We start from the raw sequence: 23,550 nt of genomic DNA on the forward strand, positions 1-23,550 counted from the left end.
TTTGGTAATCATGAATTCCAGAAAGTCTAGTCTTCTGTGGTAAATGCTTATCACAGGGACCCACTGGAGCCATCAACAGGCTTGTTTAAACCCTTACCAACTTTCTTCATCCTTGGGTGACTATAATGCCCTCATCCTTGGGATATGATGCCATCTTGATGGTAGAGTTACAGTGATCAGTTTTATGGTTCCACAATTCTTGATCTTTACTCTCATCACAACTCAGTGGCAAAGTGAGTAAAGTGTTGGACATGGAGTCAGGAAGACCTGAATTCTAATCCTGCCTCAGAAGTTGATTAGCTATGTGACTTCAATTACAACCTATCTATGCCTCAGTTATTTCAAATTAAGTGATTGGACGTGACAACCTCTTGAGAACCCTTCCAGTTACATCTGTAAACTTTAAGATCTACAATCAGATTTCTATTTCTCACATTTTGGGGCTGAACTATTCATTACATTTTGGTAGAAATTCATTATATTGTATAGCACCCTCAAGGCTGTGGGCAGACAGAACAAGAACTAGTCTTTCTGTCATTGCCTCACAGACAGCCTTCTCAGAAGCCTTCAAACTACACAAATGCTTTGTGCCTTCCATCTTATGCTGTGCACAGCAAATCTCCTGAAGAAAGGAGGTAAGGGGCCAAGGCAGGTGTCTTCCATCTGCCCCGAAAGACTTCTTCCTATGCATAATGTCTGTCACATCCTGCTGTTGCCTCATTGCCAACCTCCCCAGATGAGAAGAGGAGCCATAATTCCTCAGACTACGTGAGCATCTTGTACCTTCTGTCTTGTACCCAGGCTTCAAGGGCCTGGGCTGGGCATCTTCCATCTAACCCAAAGCAACGACATCTGTGCTGTGACAGGGTAATCATCTCTTGTTGCCAGCCCAATCTCCCAAATGGGATATGGTGAACCTCCCGTACAAAGAGAAGCAACCTTTTTTTTGACCTCAGGCCATTCATCTCCTGCCACACCTGTCCTTTGTCCAAAAAGGAGGAGGAAAGTTGGTGGGAAACAGAACTTCTTTCTCCTGGTGTGGAGGTTCAACTTCTATCTCCCTTTTTTTGCCTAATCTGCAGTCCCTGAAGGGAAGCAGCGCTTTCCTATCTGACCATATTCCTTTCATTTTGTGTTTGCCTCCAGTGTGATCCTCAGCCTTCATTGGAAAGAAGACTGGCACCTTTAATTCTGTGATGAACATTCATAATCATCTCATCCCAATGACTCTGAACTCCTGCAGATCCTGTAGATCATCATCCAAACCCCATTCCTCCACCACCCAATTCCTTATTCCTATTCCCCTCAACTGTCCAATACCAAACACCTTCCTCTGTGCTCTCTGGGGTGCCTGTGCCATAAGCAGCAAACTTCCCTTCATTTTAAGTCTTTTCCTCTCCTTCCCAACTCCTCGAAGATGACACAGCCTCCTTTGGCCACTCTTTCCAGTACTGCACTTTCACTCGTTTCACTGGTTGAGCCAGAGGAGTTGGAATATTCCTTGCTTCCCATTTCCACTTTAGGGTTCTCTACCTCAGTAAGTAACCTCTCCTCCTTTGAGGTTCATGCTGTTCATATCTACCAAACAATCAGAATTTGTCTACAGACTCTCAGGTCACTCCCCTTCTTCCTCAGTGAGTTTGACACCTACAGTTTTTCTCTCCTTCCCAACTCTTTTCCTCATGCTAGGGGACTTCAGCATACATTCAGATACCCACCTCAGCCACAGACACAGATGGAAAAAAATCATGGAACCATTTTGACTAGGTCCACTACAAATTTGTTATACAACCTCAACTTGGCCCTCACTGTGGCTACTAGGCAATCCTACTATGCCTCCCTTGATATTCAGTGTCCTACTCTCCATAGCAGCTCTTCCAAACCTTTTCGTCTTTCCTCAAATCTCCCATGGGTCTCCTTCCCCCTTGCTGTCTCAGCTGAGAATCCTGCCTCATGTTCTATAGAAAAAAATGGAGGCCGTTCACTGTGAGCTTTCTCTTGTCTCCCTCCTCCTCATCTCCTATTACTCAGGTGCCTTCTGCCACTCTCTCCTCCTTCATCACGTAAGGTGGCTTCACTCCATATTAAGGCTAACCCTTGTTCAAGGCTAACAACACTTGTTCCAGTGATCCTGTCCCATCTCTTTCAATAGATTGCCCCCTCTGTCATTCCTGTGCTTTCACTTACTTTCCATCTCTCCCCCTCTACTGGCGTACTCCTTACTGTCTACAAACATGCCTGTGTCTCCCTAATCCTCCAAAAACACTCACTTGATCCTTCTATCCCCCTTAATTACTGTCCTGTATCTCTTCTGTCCTTTGTAACTAAACTCCTCAAAAAGTCCATCTGCAGTAGTTCCATTTTCTCTCCTTCCTCTCTTGTCTTAATCCCTTACAGTTGGGGCTTCTGACTTTGTCATTCCATAGAAACTGCTCTCTTCAAAGTTACTAATGATCTTTTAGTTGCTAAATCCTATGGTCTTTTCTTAATCCTCATTTTTCTTGACTTCTTTGTAGCCTTTGACACTGTTGATCACCTCTTCCTTGATACTCTCTTCTCTGTAGGTTTTGGGGACACCATTCTCCTGGATTTCCTACCTATCTGAACCCCACTTTCTTTGTCTCCTTTGCTGGATCCTCTTCCAGATCACACTCTCTAACTCTAGATGTCCATCTGGGTTCAGTCCTGGGCCATCTTCTCTTTTATACTACTTCTCTCTTCTATACATATTCGCTTCTATACTACTTCATCTCTGTGCTTATGAGTCTCACATCTACCTATCCTGCCCCACTCTGTCTGCTGACCTCCAGTCTCAAATGTCCAACTGCCTTTCAGACATCTCAAACTGGGTATCCAGTAGACATCTTAAGCTTAATAAGTCCAAAACAGAGCTCATTATTTTTCCCCCTACACTGTCCCCTTCCTCTACTTTCCCTATTTACTGTAGAGGGCAATACCATCCTCCCAGTCCCTCAGGTTTGCAATCTAGGAGTCTTCTCTCCTCTCCTCTGACACTACCACCACTCTAGTGCAGACCCTCATCACCTCATACTTGGACTATTGTAATAGCCTGCTATTGGGTCTGCCTATTCACTCCAGTCCATCCTCCAGTTCTGCCACCAGAGTATGCAGGTGCAATCACCACTCCTCTCTTCCCCACCCCACCCTTTCAATAAACTCCAGGAGCTCTCGCTTGCCTCCTGGAGCAAATACAAAATGTTGTTTGGCATTTAAAGCTCTTCATAACCTAGCCCCCTCCTATCTTTCTGATGGGTTTGGAATCTGGGCCCCAGAAAGAAAAAACCCTGTACTTTCCCACCTGGCCAAATCTCTGGCATTCTCCTGAGGCTATAATCCCATCAACTGGCCTTTCATTGTGGCTACACCCAATCTCCCCTCCATTGTCTTACTTCCCTATGGCCCCTGGCCATTTCCTACCCTTAATCCTAGCTAGGCTCCATTCTCCCTTGACCATGAGGGTCTAGGTCCAAGAAGTTCTTGTTCACCCCAGTTTACTGGCCACTCCTAGGTCTCTCCCACAGTCTTTCTGTATATAAGGTCCACCTTGTCTCCATTAAAATGCTGGGATTCTTATAATCTAGCCATGGCTCAGATTCTTAAAATCTAGCCAGTAATTTACTAATGTTCAGACTCCTTAAGAATCTGTGCAGTATGATGGATGTTCTAATAAACCTTGTCTTTGGCTGAAAGAAGGCTTGGGTCGAATTCTTTTGGGCAGGACCCGCATGTTGTGATTTTGGGGTCCCAGCACCCCTAAACCTCATCATTTCTAGTCTTTTTATACCTTACTCCCAGACATGAACTATTTGATCTAGTGACACTGGCCTTGTTCTATGAATAAGACTCTTTCTGTTTCTGGGCTCTGGGCATTCTCTCTGGCTCAGTTTATGCCTAGAATGCCATTCTTCCTCCCCTCTGACTACTGACCTCCCTAACTTCCTTTAATTCTCAACTAAAATCACGTCTTTTTACTGGAAGCCTTCCCCAAACCCTCTTAATTCTAGTGCCTTCCCTCTGTTAAATATTTCCTGTTTATCCTGTATATACTTTGCTTTGCATGTATTCGTATGTTATCTCTTCCATTAGATTCTAAGTTCCTTGAGGACTGGGCCTGTCCTTTGCCTCCTTTTGTGTCCCCAGTGCTTAGCAGTGCCTAGTACTTGGGAGATGCTTAATATATATTGATCTGTGAGAGCAAGATTGGTCGTTGAAGTTAAATCAAAGTTTAACAGCCTTTTAATGTTTTCATCTACATTTTTGTAGTTGTGAATGTTGTGCTTATTTGACTCTGCATCAATACATATCTTGTGTTTCTGTGAATTCTTCATGTTCATGTCATTTCTTACTGAACATTATACTTAACATTTATATAGTGCAAGTTGTTCAGCCACTTTCTATTTGACAAACACTTTCCATTTTTAATTGCTACAAATAATGCTGCTCTTTTGTGTATTTTGAATATGTGGGACTTTTCTTGTATCTTTGACCTTCTTTAACTGTGCTCAGGAGTGAGATTGCTGGGTCAGAGGGTAAGAACATTAAGGACAGTTTAGTGACTTTCCTTATATAATTACAGATTGTTTTCTAGAATGACTAGACCAATTCACCAAGCCACTAAAAGAATCTGTCTTCCCACAGCAACTCTTAACGTTGACCATTGTCTTTTATCATCTTTACCACTTGAGATGTGTGAGGTAAAATATAGTTGTTCTAATTTGCATTTCTCATGTAAATTAAAGCAACTCTGAGATTCTTCCTCACACCTGTGAGATTGGCAAAGTTGACAAAAGGAAAGGAAAATGACATGTTGGGGGAGCTGTGGTAAGACAACCACATAAATGAATTGTTATTGGAACGGTTATTGTGTCTGGCCAATCTGGAAAGCAATTTGGAAACTGCAAAAAGTTACTAAGCTGTGCATACGTTTTGATCCAGTGATTGCACTATCAGCTCTAAACCCAAAAGATAACAAAGGAAGAAGAAAAGTACCTGTATGCATAAAAATATTGATGGCAGCTCTTTATTGTGTCAGGTAGCTAGAGATTAAGCTGGCACCCATCAGTTGGGGAATGGCTGAACAAATTATGATATTGATGTAATGGTATACATTCATGCCATGAGAAATGACAAAAGGGGTGGTTTCAGAAACCTGGGAAGACTTGTATGAACCAATGCAGAGTGAAGTGAACAGAACCAAGAGAACAATTGATGTCATGACAACAACATTGTGAAGACAAAAATCTTGGAAAGGCTTAAGAACACTGATCAATGAAATGTCCAACTGTGATTCCTGCAGATGCCAAGGTCAAGGTGTGGAATGAGATGTACATTGTGAGAATTTGTTTTACTTGATTATTCATTTTTGTTACAAGTGTTTTGTTTTATTTTTTTCACTGAAGGGAGTGGAAGGAAGAGAAAAAATTTATTAATTGAAAAAATAAAGATAAAATTTGCATTTCTCTTACTAGTTTGGAATAGACTTGAATACTATGTTGATGGTTGGTTACCTTTTTGAAACTTGTGTCTTTTGATGGGGAATGGTTCTTGGTTTTGTATATATTTGTTGCAGTATCCCATAGATCTTTGATGTCAGACACTTAAAGAAATATTTGATGCAGAGATTCTTTGTACCCCTTGACAGTTCTTTCCTGGTTTATGTGAAGGCTTTTAAATTTTATGTAATCAAAATGGACTAGTTTGTCTTTTATGATAAAGTTTATCCCTTTTTAAGAATTTTCCCCAGTCATGGTGAAATTTACCTCCTCCATCCTCTATTTTTTTTTTTCTGGATGTGAGCTTTTATATTTAGGCTATTTATCCATTTTAGAAGTTATTATAGAATATTGAGTAAAATACTAGACTAAAGCCAGTTTCTAACAAACTTCATTATAGTTTTCCCAGAAGTTCTTGTCACATAAAGAATCTTTTCTCCGTAGCTTGTTTCACTGGGCTGCTCTGTTGCATTACTTCTGCATCATGCTTCTCTTGTCTGTGTTCTGCTGATCTATTTTTCGGTTTAGTTTCAATGACTATTACTTTATATTGTAATTGAAATCTGATCATGTTGTTCTCTCTTCCCCTTTATTCCTGCATTTTTTTTTCCATTATTTCCCTTGAGATTCTAGACTAGAGCTTCTTAATCTTTTTCTGTGTCATGGTCCCTTTGGCAATTTAGTAAAGCCTATGGAACTTTATCAGATTAATGTTTGGCTTCCTTCAAGTCAAGTAAAATTCCACCTTTTGCAAGAAGCCCCTTAATGCTAGTTCCTTCATTCTATTTATGATCTCCAATTTGAGTTGTATATATCTTGCTTGTACATAGTTATTTATAGTTATTTACATGTTGTCTCCCTCATTTAATTGTGAGCTCCTTGAGGGCAGAGACTATTCTTGTTTTTCTTTATATCCGCAGTGCTTCATACATTGCTCTCATATACTAGATGCTTAATAAATCCTTCTGGACTTCTGCCTTTGAGTCTGGTTCTCTATCTAGTATGCCACTTATCCTTTCTTCCCTTAATAAATGCTTATTGATTAGAATCAAGTCAACAAGCATTTATTAAGTCCTTACAATGGCCAGGCACTGTACTAAGTATTGTAGACAAACAAAACAAAACAACCCTGCTTTCTAGGAGTTAATACTCTAATACAGAGATAACGTGTAAATAACTAAGTACATATAAATACTGTGTAGTAGAAGTGTATCTGACAGCAACTGCATTAGTAGCTGGGAGGCCTGGGGAATCCTTCTGCAGGAGGTGGAATTTGTGCTGGGTTTTGAAGCAAGCCAGGGAAATTTGAGTTGGAGGTGAGGAGGTAAAGCATTGCATACATGGGAGACAGCCATGTGCAGGTACAGAGTTGTGAATCACAGAGTTTGTGGAGGGGAATAAAGTATAAGAAGACTGGAAAGGTATGAGAAGCCAGCTTATGAATATCTTCAAAAGCGAACAGAGGATGTTATATTTGATCCCCAAAGCAAGGGGAAGCTACTGGGGTTTATTTGACCAGGAGGTGACCTGATCTTGATCTATGTTTTTGCATAGTAAGTTTGGTGGTTGTGTGAAGATCAATTAGAATAAGGTGAAACTTGATTCTGGGACACTAATTAGAAGAAGACTGGTCCAAGCAAGAGGGCCTATATGAGAGGTGTGGCTTCACAAGTGAAAAGAAGGGGATATTCAAAAGAGATGTTGTAGAGGAAAAAAAATTATATTTGGCAACTGATAATATAGTGAAGTAGAGTGAGGAGTTGAGGATGACAACAGGTGATCCTGAGTAATGTGGCTAGTGATGGTAGCCTGTATAATAATAGGGCAGTTAAGTGAGGTAAAGATAATATTTTGATCATATTAATTTTAAGGTGCCTATTAGATAACTAGTTTGGGGTATCTGAAAGGCAGTTGTTAATGCAGGACTGGAGGTCAGGAAAGAAACTAGGGCTGGATATATAGGTCTAGGAATTGTCTGCAGATAGTTCAGTCCAGTTGGAACTGATGAGATCACCAAGTAAGGTAGGGTAAAAGAAGCAAAAATGAGGACCCCAGGTGGAACCTTGGAAGACTCCCATCAGTGAGAATAACATACATAAAGAGCAGCAAAGAAGACAGACGGAGCTATCAGACAGGTAGAAAGAGAACTGGGAGTGAATAGTATCACCAACACTCAGGAGAGAGTATCCGGTAGGAAAAAGTTACAATAATGTCATGATGCAGCAGTAGTGATGTCAAAAAGAATGAGGATTGAGAAGAGGACATTGGATTTGGCAATTAAGAAAGAAATCGTTGATAGCTTTGGAAAGTACAAAATGATAAAATCAAAAGCTATATTGCAGGGGATTTAGAAGAGAGTGAGGATAAAAATGAACACTAAATGTATACAACTTTCTCAGGGAGTTTATCTGAGAAATAATAGATCGTGTGAGAATTTTTTAAGGATAGGAAAGATACGAGCGTGTTTACAGGCATGGAGCCATAGTTAGGAAGAACTTAAAGATAAAAGAGAGTAGGAATGATGTAATGGAGTAGTCTAATAGACAAGACAGGGAGGGATTGGATCAAAAGTGTCTGGAGAGAAGTTGGTTTTGGCAAGAAGGCCCCCTCTTCGCTGGAACTGGAGTGAAGGAGATAGTAGAGGGAGTGATGTCTGAATGATGTGAAATGGGAGACAGGGGGAACTCATGGTGACTACCCTCAGTTTTGGAGAGAAGTACGAGGTAAAGCCCTCAGCTAAGAGAGCTTTCCATCAGTGATATCCCCTAAAAGCCCAGCATTCTAGGGAACAGGATTATTTCCATACTCAGAGGCTTACCAGGGTAGCAATGGGGCATTAACAAGTGATGTATCAGAGCAGGTCAGTGGCGGGTAATATTAGTAGCCCCCATGGGAGAAGTGAATTTCAGGAAACTATTAGTCTTTCCCTAAGGCTTCTAGTAATGTGCCTCCTGATCTTATGCAATGTGAAATCTGCTTTGGACCCAGACTTTCAACTTCTATTTGTGCCCTTTTAGATTTTTGGAATCCTTGAGAAGACCTGGTTCTCCTGATCCATCCCTGTCCTCAGGTTTGTATATGTTTCCTGATGTCAACCCCAAACTCCTTTTCCCTGTAGGAGAGAATGGTTTACCCTCAGCCCTAGTAATTACCCCAGTTGCCCCATGCATTTGCTCTAATTGCAGGAGATATTGTATTCTTGCTAAGCAGTGAACGAAACTTTAACATAATTAACATTATACCTCCATATAAAACCTAACTTTTTTGCAGATTGATAACCTAGTTTTACTTCATTTTTGTCAGGCAAATCTGAAATATTTGATTCATTGATTTTACTAAAAAACACAGTTAACATCCCATATTTTCATTTAAAGATCACTCTTATATTTCATTAATATTTAGTACCCAAGAGGATACAGATACAGGAGATAAGGTGCAACCATAGGCTTGAAAGTGATTGCTCCCATCCAGTGCTGTTGTTGCAATAACTTTCTACCTTAACTTTGGAACTAAAATTTTTGTGGATTTGTTTTGGGAAATTCAGAAGAATTAATAAGATAAACTAACTGATTATATGTAGGGGAAGAGCAAAGGAAAAAATTTTTAATGATGTCCCATAAGGTTTCTGGCCCTCATGACTGATATAATATTGGTTTCCTGAGTAAAAGTGCTTTTAGACTGCAGAATAAGTAAGTTCCTACTTTTCTCTTGAATTGAAAATATTTTCCCCAAATCTGTCCATTTGAAGCCAGATATTCAGGCAAATTGTTGTTAGCTGTCTGAAAAACTGAAGGAATATTGATTTGATCAAAATATATATAGTATTTCTGAGCCTTTCCTAATCCTCCTTAATCTTAGTAGTTTACCTCAATTTATCTTCTGTGTGTGTGTGTGTTTGTGTTTGTGTTTGTATATCTTGTTTGCATTTGTCTTCCCCATTAGACTGAGCTCTTGCGAACTGTTTTTTTTCTCTTCTTTGAATCCCCAACACTTAGCACTAATGCACTTAATAAATCCTAGTTGACTAAAGATTTTGTTTGTTTCTCTTTAAGTAACAGAAAATTATAGTGCTATGAACAGTGGGTTCATAACTTGGTTCTACTCCCTCTGTGACCTTGAGCAAGTCATTTTTAACTTTTCAGATCTCGGTTTTTGCTTCATTTCTCATTCTTCATAAAGGGATTGATGACCTTATTCCCTTCTATCCCTATGATCCTAAAAATACCCATCTTCATTTTTTCAGAATTTTGATATTTATTACAGTTGTATTTATAGCCTTGAAAACTAGAACTGCTTGCCTATATCTTGAGTCCTTAAAAACAAAAGAGCTCTTCATGACAGTTATATAGGTTGTAAAATGAACAATCAACTTTTTTTCCTACCTTCCTGACATAAAGAAGGTAGGGGTTTTTTTTTGTAAGTACATGCTAATGAAAGTTAGCAATGAGAATTCACATTTTAAAAGAGCTTTCAGTACTCCTATATTTTTAGCAAAAATTAGAGTTATTTGAAGCACTACTTTAATTCCCATTTTTATAATGAAAACTTAATAGCTCTTAGTATCTAATTTAATTTTTAATTTAAAAGTGAAGATTGACATTTGATCTGATACTAAGTACAGATAACCTTATTTTCCTTTCCAATAAATAATCTGTCTGGAGTTGCTTTGCCAGAAGTTTTGCATACTGTTTGGTTTTATCTCTTTATATTATTCTGAGAACTAGGTATAATGTGGTAGAGCATTAGGCTTAGATTGAAGTACTACCTTTGCCACTTGCTATCCTTGGGCAAATCACTTAACCTATCCAGATATTATAATAAATCTAAAAGGTTTCATATTTTATATGGAGGTAATACAGGTTGTTCCCCACCCACCCCCCTACTCCCACTTAAAATATGAGGGCAGGAAATGAAGATAAAAACCTCATTCTGAAGGTGTTTAGCATCTCTTAAAGTATCACGTAGAGTTGGTCTCATGAGAAAAAACAATTCAGTGGAAAGATAGTTCACATCTATTTTACAGGGGCTTGGGGGTCGGCAATAAAGACATCATGAAGAAATTAAGATGGCCCATAAAGGAAGGCTACAGTTTTCATAGGTGGAACAATAGTGCCTTGCCTTGGGGTTTGAACATAGTATTGTGGTTTCAGCTTGTGTGATTTCATGGGCCTGCTTGTTAAGAGTAGATGTTTAATCAATAAACACCTCTTATGTCAACTACTATAATTTTCATTGTTGTTGAGATTAGTATATATTTTGTGTTTTAAAAGGAACAAAAGTGCCTTTATTTCCTCTGTCATAAAATTTAGATCCATGAGTATATAAATATTTTAACCGATCATTGTTATAAAATGTTTAATTTACTTCAATTAAAAAATACTTATTATTGTTATTACCTTCCCTAGTCTCCCAACCCCCAATGTCTTTTGCTTGGCTGAGGGTAATATGAGAGCTTCAATATAAGCAAAATTTTTTGGAGGGAGGTGATGAGTTTCTTAGGATTATCATTAATCACTGATGATAGAATTCTAGTTATATCATTAATTGTGGAATCATGATTTTCTCATTGTATTAACAAGGAAATTTACAGGGGTGAAAAGAGAAAGATAAGAATTAGAGTTTTGAATCTGAATACTTTTAACATTTGTTGGTTTAAATCAAAATAAGTAAAATTTCAACATAGGAATTTGTGATTTCTTTTTAAGCAAACATAAGGAAAAAGTAGAATGGAGTGTTCACATAGAAATTTAATGTATCAGGGCAGCTAGGTGGTGCAGTGGGTAGAGCACTCGGCCCTGAAGTCAGGAGGACCTGAGTTCAAATCCGGCCTCAGATCAAACACTTGACACTTACTAGCTGTGTGACCCTGGGCAAGTCACTTAACCCCAATTGCCTAAAAAAGAAAGAAAGAAAGAAATTTAATGTATTTATGAAAAAGGAGATACATTTAATTTTAGTTATAGTTATATCTTGTTTTGCTTTTTTGAATTAAGCACATGCTTTATAGATTTATATTAGATTTCAACTGAAGGGAATATTAATAATCACCCAGTAACATTCAGCCAGGAGTTCAGAATCACTGGGATGAAAGAGTATGAGGGGGTGGAGTATGCTGACCATTGCAGTGATAAGGCTGTTCAAGGTCCTTCCTCAAGATTCAGCCTTGCCGCAGATGGTGACATGTTCTGTGAGGCTCAGGCTGCCGAAACAGGTGAAGGTATGCCCTGAGATAGTCTAATCTGGAGGCAGGAGATGACAGTGTAAGCATTGTCCTACAAAGTGTTGGAGAAGGTTGTGGGGTGATAAGTAAAATTTATATTAAAACAAAATTCATAACTTAACCCCCTCCTGCTTTTTCAGTCTTTTTATATCTTATTCCCCCACACGTACTCTTAGATCCGGTAACATTGGCCACTTTGTTGTTCCATGAACCAGACACTCCATTTTCTGTCATTTTCTGTGGCTGTCCCCCATGCCTGGAACACTCCCTCCTCCATTTTCACTGCTGTCCTCTCTAGCTTCCTTTTTTTTTTTTTTTTTTTTTTTGTGAAATTTATGTGACTTTATTATATATTTAAAAGGAATGGCAAATTGTATTTGATAGATTTGCAGTTTCAGTGCAAAAAAAAAAAAACCAGTAATGGCGAAAAGGTTAATAATGCAGATTAAACTTAAGTGTAGCATGTGTACTTTTTTTTCCTGAAAAACAGGTTATTTTTTAAATTAATTTATTTTGATTTATCAACAATCACTTCCATATGCTTTTGAGTTTAAAATTTTTCTCCCCCTCCCTCCCCACCACTGTCCCCAAGATGGCGCACAATGTGATACAATCTTTACACATACATTCCTATTAAACATATTTTCACATTAGTGATGTTGTAAGGAAGAATTAGAACCAATAGGAGGAACCATCAGAAAGAGGAAACATAATTCAACAGAAGAAAAAAAATAGCAAAAAAAATATGCTTCGATCTGCATTCAAACTCCATAGTTCTTTCTTTGGATGTGGATAGCATTTTCCATCACAAGGCCTTTGGAGATGTCTTAGATCCTAGAATTTCTGAGAAGGATTAAGTTTATCAATATTAGTCATCACACAACATGGCTGTTATTGTGAACAACCTTCTGGTTCTACTCACTTCACTTAGCATCAGACCCTCCAGATCTTTCCAGGTTTTTCTGACGTCAGCCTGTTCATCATTTCTTATAGCACAATAGTATTCCATTACATTCATATACCACAACTTGCTCAGCCATTCCCTAACTGATGGGCATCCCCTCAATTTCCAGTTCTTTGTCTGACTTCCTTTAAGTCTCAACTAAAATCCCATCTTCTACAGGAAGCCTTCTCTAACCTCTGTTAATTCCAGTGCCTTCACTCTTTTAATAATTTCCTATTTATCTTATATATAGCTTGTTTTGTATATATATTTGTTTGTGTATTATCTCCCCCACCAGAGTGTAAACACTTCTTGAAGTCAGGGACTCTTTGGAGAGCCTCTTTTTGTATTCCCAGCCCTTAGCACAGTGCCTGACACATAGTAGGCCTTTCATAAATGGCTATTGATTGATTATCTCCAATAAAAATTTTATACACCTAGCAAAACTCTTGTACAGTAGTTTGCCATGGTACCCCCTTTGAGAAACTATTACCTCCAAGAGTAGAAATAGGAGCAGTAGGTGAAAGTTAAGAGGCAGATTTTGTCTTGCCACTAGAGCTAAACAAAAGTGAATGGGACTGCCTATATAGTAACTTGAGTATTTTCCTTCCTGGAAATCTTTAGGGAAAACTATATGACCTCTTCTCAGGTATGTTGTATAACTTACAGGTGTAGAGATGTCAGTAGAGGTTCAGGTAGGTTGGTCTAATTAGCTCTCTAGATCTTTTATATGGTTCTGAGATACTGTGATTTTTGAGGTAACTGTTGCCACTTGTAATAGTCTCCTTATGTTTCCAGTTAAGAATTCAGCTGAGCATGAATTGTTAGATTGTGTAGGCTTCTCCCTGATAACGATGAGTCAGATTCAAAATGATGAAGGGTCCACATTTATAAGTAGGTGACTGTCTATGTGTTGTAATTTAAAGGGTTCTGAGGCTGCTGTCCCCCAAATATTTACCCTACTTGGCTTTTTGTGATGCCAGAAATAAGTGGATATTCATTCCTCCTACTCCACCCCCACCCCCTGAATTTCTGTATTAAAGTATAGATACTACTCTTAGTAAGAGGCAGTTAGGTGGCTCAATGGATAGAGCATTCTTCCTGGAGTCAGGAAGACCTGAGTTCAAATGCAGCTTCAGACATTTATTGACTGTGTGACCCTGGGCAAGTCACTTAACCTCTGTTTGCCTTAATCCACTGGAGAAGAGAATGGCAAACCACTCCAGTGTCCTTGGCAAGAAAACCTCATGGATAATATCAGCATGTGATGGTCCACAGGGTCACCAAGTTGGACAAGACTGAAAAATAACAATTCTTAGTATAGTAGGTTTTCAACAGCTGATCTATTGAAAGCCTAAGGGATCAATTTATAAGTAGCTAAGAAAAAGAACCTTAGGGAGAGGGTCAGATATTTTATCATTTCTCCCTTACACATAGCCTGTTAGCCATTATTGATTAGGATTTTGATACTGTGAATTTTATTTATTTTGTATGAGAACATTTGTTTCATCTTAAAGTTTTAATCATCTGTGTCAAGGCACTCGTAGCACATCTTCCTTGAAGCACTTCAAAATTTCTAGAATAGGTAACCTATTTTACTACTAATTCCTTAACTTGTTACCTGACTTCAACCTCCCTACACTAATGAATTAGCTTTTTCTGTGTGACTTGGTCCAAGTTGCTCCCCCTCTCAGACCCTCAGACATCTCTAATATAGTGGGGTAAAGAATGGACTAGATCAGAGGTTTCAACCTATTGAGGGCGGCCCCCCCCCCCAGATTAAAATGTAATTGGGAAATGTTTAACAATAAATTGAAACATAATACAACATAATGTTAGCTTGTGGTTTTCTACAGCAGTGTTTGGCTATAGGGATCGATCCCTTTCTATTTGAATTTGACACCAGCAAACTAGATAATTTCTCACATCCCTTCCTGAGCTGACATTGTATTATACTGTTTTTATATATTTTAAAAATTAAGATTTTTTCACTTCCAAATTATCTCCCCTTCCCCTCTGCCTCCTGCACCCATTGATAAGGCAAAAAAAAAACCAACCCCAAACTCATAACAAATATGTATAGTCATGCAAAACAAATCCCTGCATTAGTCATTAACAAAAAGAAAGAAGAAACTATGCTTTAGTCTGCATTCTGAATCCATCCGTTCTTTATGTGGAGATGAATAACACGTTTTATCTTGTTCTTTGGAATTGTGGTTAGTAATTGTATTGATCAGAGCACTGTCTTTCTTTCACAGTTGATTATCTTTACAATATTACTATGATTATATTAATTGCTCTCCATTTCCTCACTTCACCTTTGCATCAGTTCATGCAAGTCTTCCCAGGTTTTTCGGAAACCACCTCCTTTTTTTTTTTTGAGTTCCAAATTCTATCCTTCCCCTCCCCCACAGTAAGGAGATATAGGTTATACATGTGCATCATGTAAAAACATTTCCATATTAATAATTTTGTACAATAAGACTCAAAAGAAAAAGAATGAAAGAAAGTAAAAAATAGCATGCTTCAGTCTGTATTCAGACAATACCATTTCTTTCTTTGAAGATGGATAGTATGCTACCTCATTAGTCCTTTGGAATAGTCTTGGATTATTGTATTGCTGAGAATAGCTATGTTATTCACAGTTTATCATCATACAATATTGCTGTTACTGTGTACAATGTTCTCCTGGTTCTGTTCACTTTGCATCAGTTCATGTAAGTCTTTCCAGGTTTTTCTGAAATCATCCTACTTGTCATTTCTTTTTTATTATTAATTTATTTTTAGTTTTCAACATTCACTTCCATAAGCTTTTGAGTTTTAAATTTTCTCCCCCTTCCTTTCATCCCTCCTCCCCAAGATAGCATGCAATCTGATATATGCTGTATGTATACATTCATATTAAGCATATTTTGACAGTAGTCATGTTGTAAAAAAGAATTAGAACCAATAGGAGAAACCACGAGAAAGAAGAAACAAAACAAAACAGAAGAAAAAAAGCAAATAGTATGCTTCGATCTGCATTCAGACTTCTTAGTTCTTTCTCTGGGTGTGGATCTGTTCCTCATTTCTTATAGCACAATAATATTCCATCACAATTGTATACCACAACTTGTTTAGCCATCCCCCAGTCGATGGGCATCCTTTCAATTTTCAATTCTTAGCCACCACAAAAAGAGCTGCTATAAATATTTTTTGTACAAATAGGTCCTTTCCCCTTTTTTCCAACACAAACTTTTTTTTTTCCCAGCCAAAGGCAAGGTTTATTAGAACATCCGTCATATTGCGCAGACTTTTAAGGAGTCTGAACATTTGTGAGCTATTGGCTAGATTGTAAGAATTTGAGCAGTGACTAGCACAACAGTATTCCATCGCATTCATCTGCTATAACTTATTCAGCCATTCTGCAGTTGATAGGCATCCTCTCAGTTTCTAATTATTTGCCACTACAAAAAGAACTGCTATATTTTTGTATATATGGGTCCTTTCTCTATTTATTGGATCTCTTTGCAGTATAGATGTAGTGTACACAGTTTAATAGCTTTTTGGGCATAGTTCCAAAGCTTTTTCAGAAAGATCATACCTCCACCAACAGTGCATTTAGTGTACCTACCTGTTTTCCTACAGCCCCTCCAGAATTTGTGACTTTTTGTCACTTTTGCCAATCTGATAGGTATGAGGTGGTAACTAAAAACTATTTTAATGTGCATTTCTCTAATTATTAGTGATTTAGAGCATTCTTTCACATTACTCTTGATAATTTGGGTTTCTTTCTCATATCCTTTGACCATTTATCAGTGGAGGAATGGCTCTTGTAAATTTGACTTAGTTCCCTTTATATTTTAGAAAATGAGACCTCTTTCAGAGAAACTTGCTGCAAAGATTTTTTTCCTATTTTCCTGCTTTTCTTCTCATTTTAGCTGCATTGTTTTGTTTTTTGTTGTTGTTTTTTTTTTTTTTTTTTTTGAGGCAATTGGGGTTAAGTGACTTGCCCAGGGTCACACAGCTAGTAAGTGTCAGGTGTTTGATCGGAGGCCGGATTTGAACTCAGGTCCTCCTGACTACAGCGCCGGTGCTCTATCCACTGCGCCACCTAGCTGCCCCATTTTTTTTAATTTTTAGTTTTCAACATTTACTTCCACAAGATTTTGAGTTCCAAATTTTCACACCATCTCGCCCCTTCTTCTGCTCGAGATGGCATGCATTCTGAATACCCCTTCCCCTAGTCTGCTTTCCCTGCTATCTCTCCCCTCCCTTCCCCTTCTATTTTCCTGTAGGGCATGATAGATTTCTGTATCCCATTTCCTGTATTTATTTCCCAGTTGCATGTGAAAACATTTTTTTTAAACATGTGTTTTTAAAACTTTGAGTTCCAAATTTTCTCCCTTCCTCCCTCCCCACCCACCTTCATTGAAAAGGCAAGCAGCTCAATATAGGTTATACATGTGCAGTTATGCAAAATACTTCCATAGTAGACATGCGGTGAAAAACTAACTCTTATTTCCCTTAATCCTATCCTGCCTCCCCATTTATTCTATTCTGTCTTTTAACCCTGTCCTTCCTCAGAAGTATTTGCTTTTGATTACCCCCTTTTCCAATCTTCCCTCCCATCATCCCCCTACTCTCTTGTCCCCTTCCCCCCTATTTTCCTGTAGGGTAAGACAGATTTCCGTACCCAATTGAGTGTGTATGTTATTCCCTCCTTAAGTCAAATCCTATGAGAATAAGATTCACTCATTCCCTCTCACCTTCCCCTGTTTCCCCTCCACTGTAAGAGCCTTTTCTTTTCTGTTTTTTCGTGAGATAATTTACCCCATTCTGCCTCTCCCTTTCTCCTTCTCCTAGTATAATCCTCTCTCACCCCTTAATTTTATTCTCCAGATATGACCCCTTCATCTTCAAGTCGCCCTGTGCTCTCTATCTTTCTATCTATCTATACATACATACATATAATTTTTTCCCTCCAACTACCCTAATACTGACAAAGGTCTCATGAGTTACAAATATCTTTCCATGTAGGAATGTAAACAGTTCAGCCTTAATAAGTCTCTTATGATTTGTCTTTCCTGTTTACTTCTTCATGTTCCACTTGAGTCCTGTATTTGAAAGTCAAATTTTCTATTCAGCTCTGGTCTTTTCATCAAGAATGCTTGAAAGTCCTCTATTTCACTGAATGACCATTTTTTTCCCCTGAAGGATTATACTCAGTTTTGCTAGGTAGGTGATTCTTGGTTGTAATCCTATCTCCTTTGCCCCCCGGAATATTATATTCCGTGCCCTGTGGTCCCTTAATGTAGAAGCTGCTAAATCTTGTGTTATCCTGAGCTCTTACATCCAAAGCCTCCAAGAAAAATGTGAATCAGTCCCAGGCCTTGGAAGAGCTCAAAAGGGATTTTGAGAAGCAAGTTAGAGAAGTAGAGAAAAAACTGGGAAGAGAAATGAGAGTGATACAAGAAAATCATGAAAAACAGCTCAACAGCTTGCTAAAGGAGACCCAAAAAAATACTGAAGAAAATAACACCTTAAAAAATAGCCTAAACCAAATGGCTAAAGAGGTCCAAAAAGCCAATGAGGAGAAGAATGCCCAAAAAAGCAAAATTGAACAGATGGAAAAGGAAGTCCAAAAGATTACTGAAGAAAATACTTCCTTAAAAATTAGAATAGAGCAATTGGAAGCTAGTGACTTTATGAGAAATCAAGACACTGTAAAACAAATCCAAAAGAATGAAAAATTAGAAAACAGTGTAAAATATCTCATTGGAAAAACAACTGACCTGGAAAATAGATCCAGGAAAGAGAATTTAAAAATTTTGGGGCTATCTGAAAGCCATGATCAAAAAAAGAGCCTCGACATCATCTTTCACGAAATTGTCAAGGAAAATTGCCCTGATATTTTAGAATCAATACTCTAAAATATTTGTCCCCTCAAATTTTTTTTTTTTTTTTTTTTTTTTTTTTTGGTGAGGTTAAGTCGCTTGCCCACAGTCACACAGCTAATAAGTGTTAAATGCCTGAGGCTGGATTGAACTGAAGTCCTCCCAACTCCAGGACCAGTGCTCCATCCACTGCTGCACCTAGCTGCCCCTCATGATTTTTTCTATGGCTGAGATTAAACATGAAAACTTTAGTATAAACAGAAGGAAGAGCATGATGAGTTTGTCAGGATTGTCCATAATAGTTTATGGCAGGAAACTTGGGTCCCTTTCCAAGGTTACTATGGCCACAGTATTTTCAAAAGTTTTCAATCCTTTGAGAATGAACATATCTTTACTTGTTTTTACCTAGCTTATTTTATTTGGATATCAAACCTTTTAAGCTTTATGGGATTTAGTGGAGTGAACAACTTGCCTATGCCTTAAGAACTAGGACTCACCACCAGGCAAAGCATGAATAGACCTTATTAAATAGATCTAAAGGATACTTAACAATAAGTCCTTTGCCAAAACACTAGCTCATTTTTTTTCAAAACAGTAGCTTAAAGGAAACCTCATTTAATATGGATAAGAAAATAAACTCATTTTAAAAGATAAACTGAAAATAAGTCATCTAAAATCTTAACCTGAATTGAACAGTATGCAAAAGTTGCTTAGCTACCTCTTGATTAATTAGAGGACAGATGATTTATTTGTGCTGTTTCTAGGCCTTCTGGGTTTTGTCTGGTTAAAAAAAATTCCTGCTGCTAACCTGTTGGCTAATTCCTATTCTTCAACACTTCTCTTAAGTGTAAGAGGTAGAGGAGAGGTGAAAACTTGTATGAATTCTTTGTGCCATTTATCAGATGAGTTTTGGTGCGGAAGGCCATGATCTGTGACATATCAGGCAGGAGTTGGATAAGCTTTTCTTATTTTTTCCTGATTTCCCCCCTCCCTTTTACACTACTAAAATGGAAATACAATATTATTCAAAAGATTTTGTGACCAAAATTTTAGTAAATTTCCCTAGCCTCCCAAAAAAAAACTAAAATTTTACTCAGATTTTTAAAATTTTCCAAACATTGACATTTGGAAATCATAGCATCTTAAAGATCTATAGTCCAACCTTGTTATTTTTTAATATAAAGAGCATGAGACATAGAAAGGTAAAGACAAAAAAGCTTGCAAACTATGGCACACATTCTAAGAATTCATTTTTTGAAAATTTGTATTTATCTGCCTCACAAAAACCTTTAAAATATTTTCATTAATCACAGATGAAAATGAATTGTAGATTGGGGATAAAAAGTATTTTAAAAAGTATTAAAATTAAAGATAACCACCAGCCAAAACAGTAGTTTAACCTTTTCATGTCATGCATGTTTCAGAAATAGTATTTTACAAAGCTGAGGATTGCAAAGAAAATTAGGGAAAAGAAAGCAATGGTGCATGATTATAATAATATTTGTATTTTGTATTAAATATTTGCAGATCCAAATCAACAAATACTTGTGTACCTAGTATGTACAAGGCACTTTGAAGCTTTGCCCAGGAATAAGGGACATAGGGTCTGCTTGAGGACACAAAATATATGACACAGTATATGACACAAAAACATAAACATATATCAAAAGAAGAGTTAAACACAAGAATACAAGATATCTCTCTCGAGATTAATAGTAACTTAAAATGATATACCCCTTTATAATTGGCAAAATATTTTATCCATGTTACCTCGTTTGATTCTGACAACATCCCTATCAGTTAAACAAGTATTTATTTAGAACCTGCTATGTGCCAGACACGAGATAAAAGTATCAAGAACGAAACCATCACGAAATGGCAAAAAGCTTGCTGCCTTCTAATGGGGAGATAACACAGTGGCTACTATGAGACCTTGTGCTGGACGCTGGGGATGTAATGATTAAAAATGACATTCTCCGCCCTCTGCCCCCATTGGTCCAGTCCTTTTAAAGTAGTTTCTAATCCTAAAGAAATTGCTCTTGAATGGGTAAACTGCATAGCTTCTATGTATAATTGTATAAGGATGGTTTAGTATAGAATTTCATGCACCTTTGAGTGTTATGTGTTATCAATCACAGACTAGTTGATAAATGTTAAGTATTATATTGGGGAAAATACATGTACATAGGTAATCTGACATACAAATTACAATATGATTAAATGCATAGGAAAAGTGATAGCCTTAAGGATTTTACGAGAAATAAACATTGGTAAGATGGACAGACACGATGGACAGACATGATGGTGTATGACCCAGCCAAACTGAGATTAAACTCTTTTGCTGTAAACTCAACTCGAAGGGAAATATTTGTTAATGACTTTTTATATTTATATTATATCTCTTTAGAAATGACTTCTACATCTTCAGTTCATTTCTCAGTTATACTTCCTTTTAATGACCTCTTCATTTATGTTGCGGTTGTTATGTGTTTTGTTCTCTTGGATCTGCCGAATTTGCTCTGGCTCCCTTTATTTTAATCTTGGTACATTTCTCTGAATTTCTCATAGTTCTCTTTTTTACTACTTAATAGTTATATAAAACATAATGTTTTAATCCATTCCCTGATAGATGAGCATACATTTTTATTTCCATTTATTTGCTGCTACAGACAGTATTGCTATGAATAGTTTGGTAATTATTTGACCTTTGATTCTGTTTTCGTTTCATTAGAGCTTATGCCCAGTAGTGGGACGTCACTTTCTTTATTTGCTCATTAATCACTTCCTTAATTAATATTGTATTCTACAATTTTACCCAAAATCAGAGTTGAGCTTCCTAACCTATATTTGCAGACTCTACTTTCTTCCCTTTTGAAAAAGACAGGATAATTTTTCTCTCTAATCTTTCTTATTCTGCACAGTCATTCAGAGATTGCTAACGGTGCAAATCACACCCACCATATAATTCAATATTTTGGGCCTAGTGATTTGAACTCGTCAGTGGCAATTAAGTGGTGACTTATTGTCTCCCTGAGGCAGCTGGTAGCTCAGGGAATAGAGCACTGGGTGTGGAGTTAGGAATACCCGAGTTCAAATCCAGCCTCAATTTCTAGCTTTGAGACCCTGGACAAGTTACCTAACCTCTGACTGCCTGACAAAATGGATCCACTGGAGAAGGAAATGGCAAACCGCTCTGCTGTCTTTGCCAAGAAAACCCCAAACGGGGTCATAAAGGGTTGGACATGACTGAAAACAACCAAACAACAACATCCTCTCCCTACTTGTCTTCCATTTCCACTCTCTGTTAGCCCTTTTTGTTCTCTTCTGTCGTTTCCAGTTCAAAAATTATTTTCTTTGACAAGAAAACCATCAAAATAACAGTTAAGTAACAGTTTTGTTGTTCCTTTTGTTGTTATTATTCCTTTTGTCCTTGACTTTAGCATTTGTTACCGATATCAACTTATTCAAGGCTTTAGCATTCCAGACATTACACTTGTATTCATTATCAGTTGTCTGAGGCGTTCCATGTTCTTTATTGCATAAGCCACTATAGGTGTTCCAGAATCCATTCGCCGCTAAGTCCCAATTGGCAAACCTCAATTGATAATCTTCCTAGGATTACCATCAGCGGTTTAGAGAGGAATCTAATTGCTGAATTTAGACCCAGAAAATCTGGGTTTGAATTCTAGCTCTGTTATTAGCTACATATATGACCATAGGCAAATTACTTAACTCAGTTAAACCTTGATTTCTTGGATCTCTGAAATGAAGGTATTAGACTAGATGACTCCAGGTCTAAATTCTGGTCCTCTTATCCCCTTAGCTCACTTCCTTCACATCTCAAAACTTCTTTAGATTCTTCTTGTGCCTATCACTGTTTACATCTTTACTTTCTCTTTGTCTGCTTACTAGCTCTTTCATTTTTCACTAGAAACCTATTCATTATGTCCTTCCAACCTTCCCTTTCTGTCCCAAAACAAAAGGAAAAAGCAAAGAAACCCCTTGAGCAACTGTTTTGTCCCAGTCTTTTTAAAGACACAGCCTAGGCTTCTTTGCCTAGTTCACAACATTCTCTCTGCCTATGTTCTTTCAGCTCTATTCCCTTTGTCAATGAAATGATGAAGCATTTGTTCAGTTCTCGCTACCTACTGAAACCAAGTCCCATCCTCCAAGATCTGGTTCAGATGCTATGTCTGTCACAAAGCCCAATTCTCCCCTTAACAGAACCTGTTCTTACTTTCCTATGACCTCTTATAGTACTTTGTCATGTTTTATTTTTTGTTATATTTGGTTTTGTTCACTTAAAGCATCTTTCCTGCTATGGTAAACCTCTTGAGGGCAGTAATTATATCTTACTGATTTTTATATCTTCCTCAGTACCTAGTAGCAAGTAGCTTTCAAATAGTAGGAACTCAGTAAGTTTTTGCTAAATAAATGAAATTCAAATGGAATATTTGTTATACTGTTATTTCAAGGTTACTAGGTTACTTCTATTCATGAAAAGTAATTGTGATGCATTTCCCATTTTGTAGGCATGACAGTGTTCTTTTTCTCACAAAACCTTTCTTTTTTTTTTCCAACTTCAAGTACAGCCAGAAAGTAAGAAACATTGCTTTATATTTGGAATTATTGGAGTAGGGGATCCTTTTTGTGTATATTATAAGAACCCTTCTAATAAGGATTTAATGTAAGGTTATGCACACACATAGATGTGTGTATGAAACTTTTAAATGTCTTCAGTATATATATATATATAGATATGTATAGTTTGAAATGTGCAAAGCTTTAGTGAAAGTGGTTTTGTTTTTTTGTTTTTTGAAGTGGAAATAGAGAATTCTTGGAGAGAAATGACTAGTTTTTTATCAACTCCCTCAATATTTTGCCTCATTCTTGCATGCTGTGTGGATTCATTTCAGTTCAACATGTATTCAGTACAGCACCTACATTCAGCCAGGCACTAGGAATAAAAAGATAAAAAAGTGATCCTCATTCTACTGA

The 23,550-nt window shown here is 37.5% G+C and overlaps 1 protein-coding gene across 4 annotated transcripts in view; it reads left to right on the forward strand.

The window, feature by feature from the left end:
- Nucleotides 1-23,550, forward strand: part of BTBD7 (BTB domain containing 7) — a 91,943-nt gene that overhangs the window by 11,830 nt on the left and 56,563 nt on the right. For 3 of the 4 annotated variants that reach the window (XM_027869980.1, XM_027869979.1, XM_027869982.1), the window contains exon 2: nt 8,531-8,583. The exons of the other annotated variant lie outside the window; for it this stretch is intronic. The gene's annotated coding sequence lies outside the window, so the exon portion shown is untranslated. The remainder of the gene's footprint in view (nt 1-8,530; nt 8,584-23,550) is intronic. 4 annotated transcript variants of the gene reach the window in all.

Source organism: Vombatus ursinus, unplaced genomic scaffold, assembly GCF_900497805.2.
Source record: "Vombatus ursinus unplaced genomic scaffold, bare-nosed wombat genome assembly UNPS02014794.1, whole genome shotgun sequence".
Taxonomy (NCBI): Eukaryota; Metazoa; Chordata; class Mammalia; order Diprotodontia; family Vombatidae; genus Vombatus; species Vombatus ursinus.